The 16,780-nt window shown below is 40.6% G+C and overlaps 1 long non-coding RNA gene across 1 annotated transcript in view; it reads right to left on the bottom strand.

Annotated features, from left to right (window-relative positions):
• Window positions 1-3,226: 3,226 nt before the first annotated feature.
• LOC141414782 (uncharacterized) overlaps window positions 3,227-16,780 on the bottom strand; it is a 47,270-nt gene continuing 33,716 nt past the window's right edge. The window contains exons 5-8 of the long non-coding RNA XR_012439643.1: window positions 16,227-16,314; window positions 9,072-9,107; window positions 7,489-7,586; window positions 3,227-5,638 (exon numbers count right to left, since the gene is read on the bottom strand). This is a non-coding gene — a long non-coding RNA (uncharacterized lncRNA). The remainder of the gene's footprint in view (window positions 5,639-7,488; window positions 7,587-9,071; window positions 9,108-16,226; window positions 16,315-16,780) is intronic.

The following is a 16,780-nucleotide window of genomic DNA, read 5'->3' on the forward strand; positions in this document are numbered from 1 at the left end:
TTTTTAACTTTTTGGTTAAACAAAGTGGTGGCCAGGTACAGTAGTTTAGGGCTATAATCTTAGTTACTCTGAAGGCAAAGATTGGGAGGATTGTGGTTCAAAATCAGACTGGGTAAAAAGTTCATGAGACCCCATCTCAACCAATGGCTAGGTATGGTAGCACACAGCTGTCATCTCAGCCATCCTGGGATGCACAAATAGGAGGATTGTGGTCCAGGCCAGCCTGAGCATAAAGTGAGACCCTGTTTCAAAAATAAGCAACATAAAGCAGGCTGGTGAAGTAGCTCAAGTGGTAGAGCACCTGCCCACCAAGCACGAGGCCCTGAGTTCAAAACCCAGTACCATAAAAAAAAAAACAACTGTGTTGTGTTGTTCCCCTCAGCCAGACAGCTAGAGCCAGACAGCCTCCTTATACATACTGTGTTGTTCTTCACAAATTCTCTATGGTTCCCATCCTAATGCTCCTCCTTTCACAATGGGTAGACTTAAGTCCAAATAAGGCCAGATTAAGTGGTGTATCTGTTTTCTCCCTCAGGTCTTCCTCACCCCTGCTTCCTTACAAAGTTGCAGGTTTCTCTCCCATCCTCCCTCAATCATTCAGAGGACGTTTATTAAACACCTCCTTTACACCTAGAACAAGAATATTAAAAAAATGCAAAGTCAAGGAATTCAAAGTCTAATAAGGACAGATTACCAATTCTACAAGTAGACTGATACAACTAGAAATGACTAATGACAAATGCTAAGATGGAGGGAATGCCTTGGAGTAATGGCTTACCCAAGGAAGGTCTGGCTCTGGTTTGGCTCTTAAAGAATGAGCAGTTAGCTAAATGAAGGAGGAGGAAAAGGGTCCCAGGTAGAAGGAACAGCATGTGCAAAGGCACAGAGGCAGAGTGGGCATGGACCTTGGTGATGGTGGGAGTGGGGAAATCACAAGCAATGACTGAGTGTAGGCACACCTCAGTAGACATGACAATACACAGAGGTCTGGATGTAAGATATGAATTTGGAACCACTGGGTGAGTAGATTTGTACAGAGTACAAGGATAGAGGCCAAGGCCAGTGTACCAGCAGAAGATGGACAGTTAAGGATTAGGGCCATGAGGAAACCAGAGAACAAGCAAGCACATCAGGAGAAAACAATGTGAACAGACAAAAGTAACCAACAGAGTAAATGCTCCCAGAAAGTTCCAGAAAGACAAATCTACACCTGAGTGTCTATTTTCTTTGTTGATCTGGAGGGCTCTGGAGGTGCCCTCTCCCTTGTCCTACTATTACAGTAACTAGGTCACCCTGAGGCAGTGATCTTAAAACAGGTTTTAGCAGCAGAAAACTTGGGGAGGGAGATGGTAGGGGACTTCCCATGACCAATTCTAAATTTGCTGACTTCCAAAAACATACTGACTTTTGGTCCTGAAATTTGATTTATGGACGTTTTTGCCATTTCTAGTCACACATTAGTTAGGAAAAAATTAAAATAAATTAGAATTCAAAGTACCTTGTATCTGAAAGTGATGGCCTAGATGGATGCTGTGTGATGACTCCAAGTGTTGCTGCCAGGAATCTTTAAAGTGTAGAGGACACATACTGGGGATCAGACTAGTGAGAACCAAGGTTGGCATGAAGAGGAAAGTAACTGGGCAATATTTTAGGGCCAAGAGTGGCATCTAGTGGTCATAGGAATCATTGCACGCTCTCAGCAAACCCTTTTATTCCAGGGAGCAGAGGCAGAGCTGACTCCCTGGCATCATCCAGCCAGCTGCCCTCTGACTTCCCAGGTCAGGAACGCAAGCCAAGCTAAGGAGCAGAATAGGTGACCATGGTGAACTGACTAAACCCTGTGCAGCAGTGGCCTGTGCTTTCTTTCCCATGATGAGACTCACAGAGAGAGCTTGACCATCCTAAAGTACTTTTACATTTATTATCTTTTGATCCTCACACAACCTTATGAAGTGGGCAGCCTTTTTATGGACAGGAGATGAAGACACAGAGAGGCAAAAGATTTACATACACAGGTCTTCTAGATCCAAGTCAAGTGCTCACTCCACGAAAGCACATCATCAGGACTTAGCTGGAAGGTGCCTTAGAGATGGGGTGGATATCCATAGTCCCACACATCTAGAGCCCCAGACATGAAATAAGACGTTTCCAAGAGATCCCAAAGTCATTCTGTAAACAAATATGTCTTGAGTGCCCACTATGTGTCAGGTACTATATGTACATGACAACAGAATCCTGCCCTGAAGATTTTAGTCTGCTCAGAAAGACAGACAAGCAAAATGTGGGGGAGAGACTGTAACAGGCAGACCAGCAAGTAGCCAAGACATAGCTTCATAGAAGAGGACTGAGGAACCTACAGGGCCACATCTCTCCATACATTCACAAGGCCTTAGCCATGGGCTGCTCAGATGTCATTCAGCCACCTGGGACAAAACAACAGTACAAAAACCATTTCTACAAAACTCTCTTTTCCAAAAGAATGGAAAACAAAAGAACATTCACCTCCAGTGAAGAAAGGAAACAGCCAATACCCTAATGCCCAGTTGATGGGGACTAACTGCATTGAGACAAACCAAGGCAGGAGGCAGGGAATGGTGAGTCACTCCAGCCTTTGGTGGTATGTAGTTCTACAGACATCAGCACACATGCCAACTGTTACCTTGGCAATGACAGAGGAGCATCCTAGAACTCACTCAGATCTACTCAGAGGCAGAGGAAGCAGGAAATATACTGAATAAAGAAATCTTTACACAAAAACCAGAGGTCAGCAATACTAGGTACACACAGCTCTACCTCTTCTCATCAAAGATTGCCAAAATGAAATAAATGCTAAAGGACAATACACAAAACCTGTAACAAAACAGGATTTTATGCTGAGTAAGCAGACTTGCTGCTCAAAAATAGAACACAGAAAACAACACCCAAAGCAGAGATGCACCCTCTGCAGAAGGCAGAGCAGAGCCTGTGATAAAGTATTTTGAGGACTGTACTTCTGGCAAAAAGGCGACCAGATTTTGTCTGGGTGGGAGGTGAAGGAGAGGAACTCATGCTATAAATATCTAAGGGTATAAGATAGATATAAGAAACATCCTTTCAAATATATAGCCAAGCTCATAAGAAAATAAGAGAATCCAAAAAGTGTGAGAGTGAACTGAAAGGAGATGAATGAGAGAGCCGTGGGCTGCTCTGGGGTTGTCTGCCCACAGCCTATTTGTCCCATGGGAGATTTGAGGCACTGACACCTCCAAGGTGGAGGATGAAAGTAAGACCTCCATGTGGATCCAGGATCTGTGAGGAGCTGTACCCTTGCAGAGGGTCCTTAAGGGGGAAAGTTAAAAGTAGTTGACCAGGAAACTGGACTGTCAAAGGCCACAGATTGGGGTTTTAAAAAAAAAAAAAAGTTCCCTGGAAACACATAAGCACAAGCCTTCCTCCCTCAGGAGGGGTTTGAAAATACACTCTGTGCAGGGGCTCCCCCAGGGAAAAAGTAATCTCAAGTGCTTCTCAGTCACAATCACACTGGATATTTGGCAGACACAAATGGGAAATGGCTCAGACCCTCTCAGGATTCCCCTAATCAGTAAAACATGATCAAATAAAAAATGACCAACCAACACACATACACACACACACACAACCAGGAAAAGAAAAAAGAAAACTTAGATCACAAATGTCTCAGATTTTAATATTATCAGAGGACATAAAACAAATAGAAATAGAAGAGGACCTAGGCCCACAAAAAAGACTTGTCCAAGAATGCTCATGGCAGCTTCAAGCTTCATTTTTGACGGCCAAAGCCTGGAAATAGCTTCAATCTCCATCCACAAGAGAATGGATAAGCAAATTATGGTACAGTCATTCAGTAAAATAATAGTTGGCAATTAAAAGAAAATTAATCCAAAGAATGAATGGCAATGTGGATGAATCTCAAAAATAGTGCTAAGCCAGGCACTTGTTGCTCACGCCTGTAATCGCAAGATCCCATCTCAACCAATAGCTGGGTACAGTGGCACGTGCCGGTCATCTCAGTGATGGCAGGAAACCTTAAATGGGAGGATCGTGGTCCAGGCAGGCCTGAGCAAAAAGGAAGACTCTATCTCCAAAATAACCATAACAAAAAGGACTGGTGATGTGGCTCAGGTACTAGAATGCCTGCCTAGCCAGCACAAAGCCCTGAATTCAAACCCTAGTACCACACACACACATACACACAAAAACAGTGGTGAGCATTCAAATACTGTATGCTTCTACTTATATAAAGTTCATAAACAGAGAAAAACTCAAACATCTGAGAGAGAAGAGGGAACTTTCTGGAATTGTGGCAATATTTCATATATTGATTAGATAGTGATTTAATAGGCATATACAGCTGTGAAAAGTCATCACACTATACTATCAAGATTTGTGCATTTACAACCAAAAAGGAAACAACAAAAAAATTTGTAAATTTAATTATATAATTATATCTCAACAACATATATATGAATTTAATAAAAGAGGAAAAATTATGTTCCAACTTATTAAAGTGATTAATATTTGAAAAAATCCAGAAAGAAATTCTAATATTATGTATTCATGTATTTAAATGGAAAAATAGTCCTGTTGAAACTATTCCAGGACTCGGGGGGGAGGGGGGACAAAGGAGAATGATGGAGGGGGTAAATTCAACTATGATATATTATAAGCACTTTTGTAAATGTCACAATGTACCCCCAGTATAACAATAATTAAAAAAGAAAAAATAATAAAGAAGAAAGAAATTCTAGAAATAAAAAATATATTAATTTGAAAACTGAATAGATTCTGCTTCAAACTATGGCTTATATAAGTGCAAGTCTTCTGTCAAATTGATTAAGCACAGGTTGAAAGCAGGAGAAAATATTTGCTATTTGGAAGATGTTTTCAAACATCAGAGAGCTGCTGAACCAGTAAGAATTTGAATGTCAACCTCAAAAAAAAGGATATTATAGTGATGCAAGTCAGATACTCAACTATACTTTCTCCTCTAAGGCATTTGCTCAAAGTGGCCCCTAAAATGTGGGAAATTGGGAAGAAAATGGCAACAAAGATGTTGAGAAACTAAGCAAAATTTTAGTAGTCCCCAAAACTGAGGAGATTAAAAATTGGAGTTCAGGACCCTGTAAAGTGCTCCCGAGTCTTCAGGTGATAGGCTAACAGAGCTACCCCTAAAGGAGTAAAAAAAATGGTAGCTTTAACAAAGACCAAAACCAGTGTCCACTCAACTGAATTTCAAAATGGATTGAATCTTTGCCCAACATAACTGCCTGACTGAAGCAAAAGCAAGCCTTTGGAGAGAGATGTCATCCAGAATTTCAAATTAGCTCTACAATTTTTCAAGGACAGTGCCGGTCATTCAATCAAAAGCCAGGCAAGGGCTCCAGAGGGCAGCCAAGAAAAGGGAGTACAAATATCACACCTCCAGTGACTGCTCTGCTGCACTGACTCCCCCAGCACCTTCACCTTGCTCAAGGGAGTTCCCACTGCCTGGGAGATGCTCTGTCATGAATGGAGAAGAAAAGTTAAACCTCAAAAGTGGAAAGGGACTGAGGATGTAGCTCAGCGGTAGAGCAAAGTGCCCAGCATTTCACAAGGCCCTGTGGTACTCCATCCCCAGAACCTGAAAAAAAAAAGAAGAGAGACATCACTTTGAACAGATCCAAGGAGAGAAAAAACATAGCAAAAGACTCTTTATTTGCTTTTGTTACAATATCTACCAAAAAAAAATCCAAATGGTAGGCTCTACTTCATGAATAGAGAGACCAATATTCCAGGACAGAAGGAAAACACTGAAAACAAACTTGGGGCTTTTTTGGTAAAAACATTTAAAATCTACTCTTCTAACAATGTTTAAGTATACAGGTGTCATTATGTTCATGATTCTCTGCAATAGGCAATAAAGCTTATTTCTCCTGTCTAACTGAAAATATGTACCCTTTGATCACCTCTCTATCCCATCCAATCCTCCTCCAGCCTCTGGTAATCACCACTCTATTCTCTACTTCCACAAGTTCTACTATTTTAGATTCCACAAACAAATGATGTCATGTAATATCTGTCTTTCTTTCCCTGGATTATTTCACTTAGTATATCTTTCAGGGTCATGAGAACATTACATTGTATTGCATAAATGTATGCAATTATAAAGGAATAGGAAAAAAAAAGAAAGAAACTTGTTTTAAATCCTACAATTTTTTTCCAGGCGTGATTTTCCATTCTCACAATAATCATATGAATTAGAATCAAAACTATTTTGCACAGTGGCTCTCATTCAGGCATGATGTGTCTGCCTAGCTTAGAAAAATGTAAGGATTAGATTCTAGCAATCATAACTAAACATATCTTATTTAAAATACAGAAATGGGGTTGGAGGTGTGGCTTAAGTGGTAGAGTACCTGCTTAGCAAGCACAGACCCCTAAGTTCAAATCCCAGTACTACAAAAAAAGAAGTGTAGAATTCAGAAATTTCTAAATGAACCAAATATTTGAGCCCAAAGTTTAGAAGGTTTGAGAATTTGCTACCAAAACAGAGTATGGAAAAAAATTTGAGTACAAGGCTAGAATTTTGTACCCTTCTACACATCAATAGGATGTTTTTAAAGGAATATATGCTTTGGATAAGAATTTGCCTAGAAAATATTTGCAATATCAAATTTTTACCATCTCCAGCTACTATGCACCCAGAAGGTTTGCATTTATACCACATCTTCATTTTTTCCAATATGTACACAGTTCTACATTTGCTGAATTACCCCCTTAATTTTCTCATGCATGTTTTCTTCTTTGAGTTGTTTCTATTTTCAGTTGTTATGTAAAAGTTGTTTTTGTTGCTCTCTGCTTATCTCAGTTATTAGGCCAAGTCTTCTATACTTTGCTAGGTGATGCTGTTGCAGAGATTCTAAGCCACATTTCTGATTTACCAGACGGCTTCCCCATGAGGCTATGCCAGTAACAGGCACTAAAGGCAGCGTCAAGGGTGGAGGAGGAAGAAGCCCTTCCTGTGGCTTCCTATTCCTGGAAGTCTCACTTTTGCAATACTCCTTCACCCAGGCAGCTGAGTTCTTTCCCATGGCAGCAGCTGAATTCGGTGTGGAACTTGTTCTAGCAGAACAAAACTCCTTGCTTACTCTACAAGAGACTGACACACACCAGCTAGGCCTTCTCTTCAGAGGCTGGGATCTGAATCCATGAGACCCTTCCTCTGAGCTTGCAGATGCCATCACAAGATGGGCAGCATCCCTCTCCAAGAGTGTCAGGTCCAGCCTCAGTTAGATGGGTCATAATGTAAGGTAGCATTTGAACTGATAATTGTGTGTTGGGCATAGTATAATGGGTAGACAGTTCAGGTAGAAGAAGGAGTGGCAAAGTTTTCAGGCATGACTGATACAGGAATGGAAGTTCTCTGTATTACCCTGATCATCCTTGTGCATCCCCTTCCAACCCTCTCCCCATATTTCTACAGAGACTCACAGGACACCTGCATAGCCAAGGCTCTCCACTTCGTGTAATCAACCAGTACACAGCTGTACATAAAGTCATCTTTCCTACCAATATTCAGATTTGTGACACTGTGAAGTATAAAGAAATTATGAAACAATACATATTTAGGACAAACAGTAGTATAGTGACCTCACTCAATCTCTTTGCTATCAAATTTGATCAGGTGATGAAATTTATTGAGAAGACCCAGAACCCATGTACATGTGTCCTGGTTGACATGCCTGGACAGATGGAGGTATTCACCTTCTTGGCTTCTGGGATAATCATCACTTAGGCCCTGCCATCCTCCTTTCCAACAGTGGTCATGCTGGACCCTTCTGACTTAGTCCTGACTCAAGGAACCGTGGATGCAGAGGACAAGAAAGCTGACAGTGATACTGATGACATTAACTACATAGCTACAGAGGAAAGCCACAAAGAGCCAGCATTTCAGGATTTTATGCAAGAATCAATGGCACAGTACTGGAAGAGAAACAACACATAGGAGACTTTAGGAAATTTCACTTGTTTCTAGAAGTCCAAGATTCTGGAACTCCATGTGAAGAAACTACCTTGTGACTCACAGTTATAATAAACAATGATTGTCTTCAGAATAGCAAATTTCTCTTTTGAGGGAAATCTGACTCAAATGAAGTCAGAGATGGAAGACTCTTGGAGCTGGCTAGTAGATGCCAATGGTCTTTTGGCCTTTTCCTGTATTTATGGAAGGAAGGATATACTGACTGCTCTTGGAAACCAACACCCATTCAGGCCTAAAATGTCTAGTTTCATCATTTGAACTCAGGTGCTTTTGCAGCAGATGGAATCAGAGAATCACTATCCTGATGACCACTTCAAATCTCTGTTCAGCTGGATCCATAGCCTCTATTTCTCTACATCATGAATTGGCCTTCTTTTATCACAAAGGGAAAGAGGTGACATGAGCTTATCCAGAGTGGCAGTGGAGCGCTATTGGCAACCAATCAGCACTAGTATAAAACCTTGGGTACCTCATTATAGGATATGTGATTTGTCAAAGGAAGTTGGTAAAACACAATTTCTGAATAAGAATTCTATTAAAATGGTGCCTTGGATAAAGTAGTTAGTTAACTGTAACTTTGCTTGTCGTGATTTCAAAGTAGAAAGTTAGATAATCACAAATAGATTCAGTACTATCCACCAAAGAATCTTAAAGCCTGATGTCCAAACCTGTCTCAATAGGAAGGTGATGTGTAGTTTCCCATACACCCACCTCCTAACCAGGCACAGAGCCAGGCCCTGTTTGTATTGTAGTTTAAACTTACTGCAAAGTATCTTCGGTGATTTATTCAGAGGCCTTGGATGTTAGCTAGGTGTATGTTCCATACATGAGAGCCATTAGAAGAGTTTGTCCTGGCTTCTCTATACTCTGACTTAGTGATTCCCAGAGTGTGGTCTCTGCATCAAAAGTCTCAGCATCCACTGGGAAATTGTTAAAGGCATCTCTCTTAACCTACTGCATCAGAAACCCTGGAGTGGGCCAATTAAAAATAAAAACTGAGGCTGGGAATGTAGCTCAGTGGTAGAGCACTTACCTTGCATGTCTAAGACCCCATTTTCAATTCCCAGCACTGCAAAAAATAAAAAGTGTAAAACTTCCAAAACAATACAGACAAGTAGAATTAAACAAATACATATTTGAATCCTAAGGTAGGTAATAAAGAAAGAGAAAGCATTGAAAATGTGGGAAATAATCCAAAATTATAGATAGATACAACAAATTAATGATCACAAAGAAAAGTTGATTACACTTAGTAATTAAAAGAAAGAAGTTTTAATTTTGGATATCAAATGAACTCCATTATATGCTACTTTAGGAAGACACACCTAAAAGGTTAGAACACGGAAAATTTGAAAGTAAAACATGGTGAAAGATATACCATATAAATATTAACTGATAAAGTTGAGTGATAGCTCTATATTAATATCAGATGAAATATAAATTAGCAGATAAAATCATTATTGGAGATTTTTGAGAAAGGTCACTATCTAGTGATAAAAGTTTTAATTCTCAGAAAAATATAACAATTCTACACTTGTATGCTCATAATTACCTATCATCAAAATATACCAACCAAATATTGACTGAATTAATAAATTCGACATCCTGGTAAGATCTTTTAATGTAGCTTTTCAGTTATTGGAAGGATTGAACAACAAAATATATACAAAGTTAGAGTATTTCAATAATACATTAATAAGTTTTAACTAATGAATATTTATAAATGCTTACCCCAACAATTAGAGAATGTGTAGTATTTTCAATCCCATGTTGAGCTATCAGAAAAATTGACTACATACAGAATAAGCCTTAAAGCAAGTCTCTCTAAATTTTAAAGAATAGATAGGAAATAGTTCACATTTTCTGACGACAAAGCAATTAATTCTAAAATCAAAGAGCAAACAAAAACATTTAAAATATATATTACCAAACAGAATATCTGATATCCCCATTGGAACATGAGCTCAGATGCAAAAATAACTAGACACCTGAGAGTTACAATGACCTCCAAGAAAGTCAACAAATTTAAGAACTATATACCTACCTGAAACAAAAATATTGGGACAGATAAGCCAAGGTTTTTTGAAAATAAGCCTGCCTGAAAAGTATAATTAATAAGTAAAGATGTCAGTAATATAAAAGGGAAATCAGAAATGAAAAGAACCAAGTATCAGATGTGATTATTATAATGTTTCATATGAAAAAAATCACAATAGAAGAAATAAGTAGAAGGATGGATCCAGCTGAAAAATAAGTTGGTAAATTTAAAAATTAGACTGGAAAAAGCAAGCAAGAAAAAATAAAGAGATGGAAGGTTTTTAAAACATCACTGAGTGGTGTGGACAGCAGAAGTGCTGATACAGGAAATAGGAGATGCAGAAGAGAAAAAATGAGGAGGAAGCAAATGTTTGAAGAAATAATGAAGATAAGTTTTCTGTAATAAAGGAAAAGAGCAGATTGAAAGGAGTCAAAGAATGTCTAACACTAAAGTGAAATCTACAAATATCAAAATAGGGAGAAATACGTCAATTAGCATTTGTCACTGCAGATTTTAATATACTCTCTCAAGAAGATGATAAATCAAGTAGACAAAAAAGGCAAAGATATTGAACACTAGAATAATACCATTAATAAGCTTGAGCTATGAAGAATGATTCCATGACTCTACTGGTTACAGAGCCTACTGCCCTGGCTAGTTACCAACAGTGCCCAGTTTCTCCATAAAGCAGGTAGTCACTTGAACAGTAAATTACATAGTCAGCTAGCCAGGTGATGTCTTAGAATTCTTCATTCAACATCAGAATGTAACTTTTTTAAAAACACACATGGAACATTTACAAAAATAGGTGTTATACTAGGCCATAAAGAAAAGCTCAGCACCAGGTGTGGTGGCACACGCCTGTTATCCCAGCACTCAGGAGGCTGAGGCAAGAGAATCACCAGTTTGAGGCCAGGCTGGAGACCCTATCAAAAATAAATAAATAAAAGGAGAGAAGGAAGGGAAGGAGAGCAAGGGAGGAAGAGAAAACCTCGAGAAATTCATTTTGCCACTCTTTCATTCAACAAATATTTGCTGAGCACCTATGTGTGACTTGGCATTTTTCTAGCCCTGGGCATACAGCCAAGGTTCTACATTCTAGGACAACCATTCACATTGCTGTTTAATAGGAATGTAGCCAGGAATGCCATCCAGCACAACACGAGGGCTCCGTACTCTGTAAGTATGGCTCCCTGAAAGTTTTGCATAACACAGTCTTCACGCTATAACAACCTGGTGTGTTCACACAATACTGAACAAAACAGGCAAAAATCTTGCCTTCGTGGAGTTTGTTTTCTAATGGAGAAAAACAAAAAACAAGGAGTTTAGTATTACAGAAGGTGATTGATGATATAAATAAGAATAAAGTAATGTAATAGAGATAGAAATTTCAGAAATAGGGATTGAGGAAGGGTAGACACTTCTAAGTAGACTGGTCAGGTAGGCTGACTGAGAAGGCGGCATCTGAGCTAAGATTTAAATGAAAGAAGTAAATGAGCTGCATGGCGATCTGGGGGAAGCACACCAGGCAGAAGGCACAGCCATTGCAAAGGTTTGGAAATGGTTGTATGTACTGCTGGTTTTTGGTTTTGGTTTTGGTGGTGCTGGGGCTTGAACTGAGGTCCTCACATTTGCTAAGCAGACTCTCTACCACATGAGCCCATTCTACCAACAAGATTTGGAAATGGGAGCCTACTTGACACATTCAAGAAAGAGGGCCTCTGGAGAACTTTGAAGAGAGAAGGGTCATCATGTGAATGCTGTTTTTCAAGGATCATTTATGAGCCTGGCATAGTAATACACACAGGTAATCTCACCTATGCAGGAGGCAGAGATGGGAGGATAGCAATTCAAAGCCTGCTCAGACAAAAGTGTGAGACCCTACCTGAAAAATAACAAAAGGGACTGGGGGTGTGGCTCAAGTGGTAGAGCACTTGCCTAGCAAGCACAAGGCCCTGCAATCAAACCCAGTAGTACATACAATAAAACAAAACAAAAGGATCACTTAGGCTGCTGAGTCAAGAACAGATTGTAGAGGCAAAAGGTTGTCCTTAAAGAACCTTCCTGGAAGCTGTTGTAATAGTGTAGGTGAGAGGCAAGACATTTAGGTCAGAATAGTTGCAGTATAGACATAAAAACAGTCAAGTTCTGAGTATATTTTGAAGATAGAGCCCATATAACTTCCTGGCATTGAATGTAGAATGTGATAGACTGAAAGAAATTAAAGATGACCCTTTCTCCTCAAAAAAAGAGTTTTATCTGGTAACTGAAAGATTGACTCATTATTAACCAACATGCAGAAGGCTGAAGGTAAAGCAGGTTTTAGAGCAGAATGGTTCGGGGTGTTTAAATTGAAAACATTTAGGCACCCAGTAGAGATAGTTCTGCTGGCACTTGGATGTACAACTGTGCAGTTCAAAGGAGTGGTCTAGGCTGGAGGTACAATTTTGCAAGTCACTAGCACACAGATTGTGCTTTAACACTTAGAGCTGGGCGTGTGGGACAAGAGAGGGCTGACAACTGAGTCCTGCCAGGGTGTCCCAACTCAGAGACTGAAGAGAGAGGACACTGGGGGACAGGCAGTAAGATGGGAGGCAAATCAGAAGTGAGGGTTCTGCAGACCAAGTGACCAAAAAAAAAAACAAAACAAAAACAAAAATAGCACTTCAAAGGGGATGATGATAATCAAGTAACATAGAGATGGGAATTGACCGTTTCACTGTCTTGGTTCTGCTTTGGGAGGGAAATGGAGAGAGTAAATAAGAATGAATACAGAAAGTTATTTCAGAGTTTTGTTGGTAAAAGAATCAGAGATATGGTACATATTTGAAGGGAGAATTGAGGTCAAAGAAAGGTTTTAAAAGACAGCCAGAGAGGGTTGATGGATGGCTTAAGTGGTAGAGTGCCTGCCTAGCAAGCATTAGGCCCTGAGTTCAGGGCCTAAAAAAAAAAAAAAGATTAAAAGACAGCAAGAGAAAAGATAGTATGTTTGTATGCTAATAAGGATGACCCAGAGAAGAGGACAATGATGCAGGAAGTGGATGGGAATGGGAGAGAATGCAGAAGCAATGCCACTGGGTGAAGGTGAGGAGATAGTTAGGAATTCCAGTGATGGCCAAATTGAGGAGGCTGAGAATGACACCAAGTCAACAAGCAGGGAGACATGCAGAGGAAGGGCAGATGTGGTGTGGTGTAAGTGGTGGAACGTTCTCTACCAGTTGCTTTGATTGTATCACAGAAATAGTAAAGATCTTCAACGTAAGCTAGGTGCTCACCTACAATCCCAGCTACTCAGGAGCCAGGGACAGAAGTCTTACAAATTCTAGGCCAGCCTAGAAAGGTAGCAAAAACAAAATAAAAACCCTGCCTCAAAAACAAAATATAAACAAAAGGGCTAAGGGTGCAGCTCTAGTGTTACAGCACTTGCCTGGGATGCACGAGGCCCCCAGTTCAATCCCTAGTACTGCAAAAGAAAAAAAAATCTTTAAGTTAGTGTAGAAATGGAGGACCTAATGTCACAGGCTAGAAGAGGGAGCATGAAAGAAAACATGAGGACAGTATCACCTATAAAAGAGGGAAAGAGTGAATGGCAGTGAAAATGTGACAAGATTGCTGGGAATAGCAACAGACCCACTGAAGTTTGCAGCAATGAATTTAGAGTGAGATTCACTGGCACAGTTTTCTGGATTTTTCTAGCACCTTCATTTCTAAGAGTTAAGACACAGGGAAGTATATCTCACCGAGACTCAGGTTTTGCTCAGAGAAATACTAAAAGGAGAAGTAGTGTTTGCAGGTGTATACAACAAATAAAGATGACGACTGGCCAAGAAGTTTGGAGAAGGACATTAGGGAGGTCAGAGGCAGTGAAAAAAAGGTAGGGTTCAGGAATTTGGTTATGAGGGGTTGAAAGATTGTTGGAACTGGGGTACTAAAGGAAGTGAGCTCATGAGTTAGGGAATGGTTGTCAGAGCTGAATGCTTGAGACAGAAAGGCTGTGTAGTTACTGGTCTTGACAAGGCATTGGGTCTACCCACAAGAGTGAGAACAAAAGGTAGTAATAAAAGGAAATCAAACAATGTATTTAATAATCTCTTTAAAACTCTCTTTAAAAAATAGAGACTTCAGCTGGGCATGGTGGTACACACCTGTAATCCCAGCACTTGGAAGGCTGAAACAGAAGAATCATGGGTTCAAAGCCAGCCTGGGATACATAGTGAGACCTTGTCTCAAAAAAAAGAATAGAATTTCATCTCTAAAAAATATAGAGTAACATAAATTGGATTTATTCTCCCACTTGAAACAATGAAAACTCAGATTAAATAATGAAAAAGTTTCAAGAGAGTGGACATCAGAAAGTAAAGGGTAGGGACCCCTGAGACAAGGGGGTGGGAGAGAGAGACATGAGACCTACAATTACTCAGTTTAGTGTCTTGAGAGAATTTCCAGGCAGAAACCAGAGAGGGGATCCAAGCAGTGTCCAGAGAATTCCTTGTGTTGAGATGAAACTCAGAGAATTTGGGGAGCACAAAGCAGCCAGAGTTTACAGGACAGATACCTAGAGAAGAGAGTGCTGTGCAGAGATAAAACTTGGGGGATCTTTAAGGGGTATCCCTGAGCATCCAGCAGAGCAACTGGTCATTGGATACAAGGAAGGTGCCAGCAGCTGGAGAAAGAATCTCCTGGAAGGATTAGAAAAAGTAATACCTAGCACTATCTCCAACACTACCCACCCACACAGGGCCGGCAATAGTCTCTCACCAACGAGGTTAGAAAATCGCCTAATTCATAAGGCTCGCCAGAGCTCTCAGGACAATCCTGCCTCCTTAGAGGGAAATAAAGTCATTCCTAGATTATGCATGGCTATGATGCCATGGAACAAATCTCAGTCCTAGACACAGCAATCATGACCAAGTTCTCTCTCAGGCAAAGAAGACACCTCCCTTGAAACTTAAGCCTGAGCAGGGCTGCTCTGTTCATGTCCTGCCCTCTTAACACATCTGCCCAAAATCAAGTCATTTCCTTCAGAAATTTTCAGATCCACTTTCTCAAAAAGCAGCAAAGAACAATCATGGGGAGCTGACACTGCGCTTGCAATAAGGCATCACACAAGTAAGTGTCACTTTTAGAATGCCTGGCTGATAGGACAAAGAAAGCTGCATTCTAGCTTAAATTTGTAGCATGATAGTTAACAACGTTGCTATAAATACAGATGTTTCTACTTGATCTCAGACTGTGAAGTTTCTAGGGTGGTCCTACAATCCATGGCTTCTTCCAAAATGCAAGGCTTTAAGAAATGCAAATCTTTCCTTCCTCCAAGGTACAGAATTACACACCAAGCTAAAGAGAACTAGGCTACCTCAAGGGCAAAAATGACAGTTTCGCCTTTTTGAAACCAATGTTTATAGACAAGTAACTTTTTTTTTTTTAAATGCAGCATAGAACATCAAGGCCCCACCCCTTGGCAGTTTATACAAATAACTACACACACTTGCAATTCTCTGCCTGAGTCTTCACCCTGACCCCAGGAGAAGGTTCATTCCTCTGGGAAAGCCAGACTGACCTGAAAGGCAGTGCCTCAGAAGCAGATCTCAGCCAACGGCAGACTGGGGGAGGTGGGGTAAAAAAATACCTCAACTTCCATCCCCCTTGAAGTATGTCTACACTACCTCCCAGAAACTGGACTGTGCTCCAGCTGCCCACAGTGGCAACTTTCCAGGTAATTAATTCTGTTCTCTCTTCCTTCCTGCATGCATTTCACTTCCCCACTCCTCTACAAGTATTTCCCAGAATCACCTTCCAAGGAAAATGCTTGTATTTTTGTCTCAGGGTCTGCTTCTGAGAGAAGCACAAACCAAGACCACAGATACATGACGGAGACTTACATGCACCGAGATGAAAAGCAGAAGGGCTCTGAGAGATCATAAGGTTCTCCTGCAACATCTTACAGAGAGAGGAATTGAGGTCCAGGGAACCCAGCATCAGTGGCAGCGTCAACGCCAACATTCAAACATTGTGAACAGTGGGAAGTGAATAAAAACGCAGAAGCGGAAACAACCGGGACTCTCCAGAGCTCTGAGGTTAAAGGGTTAACTAATGGTGACTGTGTTTGTGTTGGAGCGCATCTATGAATATAGGTACTTTTGTACTTACAGCCTCAGTAAATATCGTCGGTGAATTAGTTCTTTTCCTTTCGACGATTACAATCCATTTCTACAGCTTAAGAAATTCTCAGCTCATACTTTAAGAGATAAATAAGAGAGAGTTGGTGGTTTATTTGTAAGATTGTGGAGCATTCCAAAAAGGTTGTTCAAACACACTTGAAGGAAACTGAACAAAGGAGTCACTCACGGTCACCTTTCTCTGAACTACGCTGCACTGCGCAAGCCCCAGGCTACGAGAGGATGTGGGTCTGTCGGTACCTTTGTGATATGAATGCCCTGGCACTAAGCCTGTTCCCACAGTGAAGTCTCACGATGGACCCGAACGCTATTGGAGTCTGCAGAGAGGACTAGATGGGGCAAGTCAAGCAGGGCCGCAGCTAGCAGGCATATCACCACCCTTGCTGAGCAATTGTTTTCCCTCCTGGAAAATGGGACGATACTTGATTTGCCTACCTCACAGGACTGTATGATGATTGTAAGGTCTAGGAGAGCAGAAATTATCTGTTTCCTTCCTTAGTTGGAAGGCAGCTATGCTCACCACTA

This window comes from Castor canadensis, chromosome 12 (assembly GCF_047511655.1).
Source record: "Castor canadensis chromosome 12, mCasCan1.hap1v2, whole genome shotgun sequence".
Taxonomy (NCBI): domain Eukaryota; kingdom Metazoa; phylum Chordata; class Mammalia; order Rodentia; family Castoridae; genus Castor; species Castor canadensis.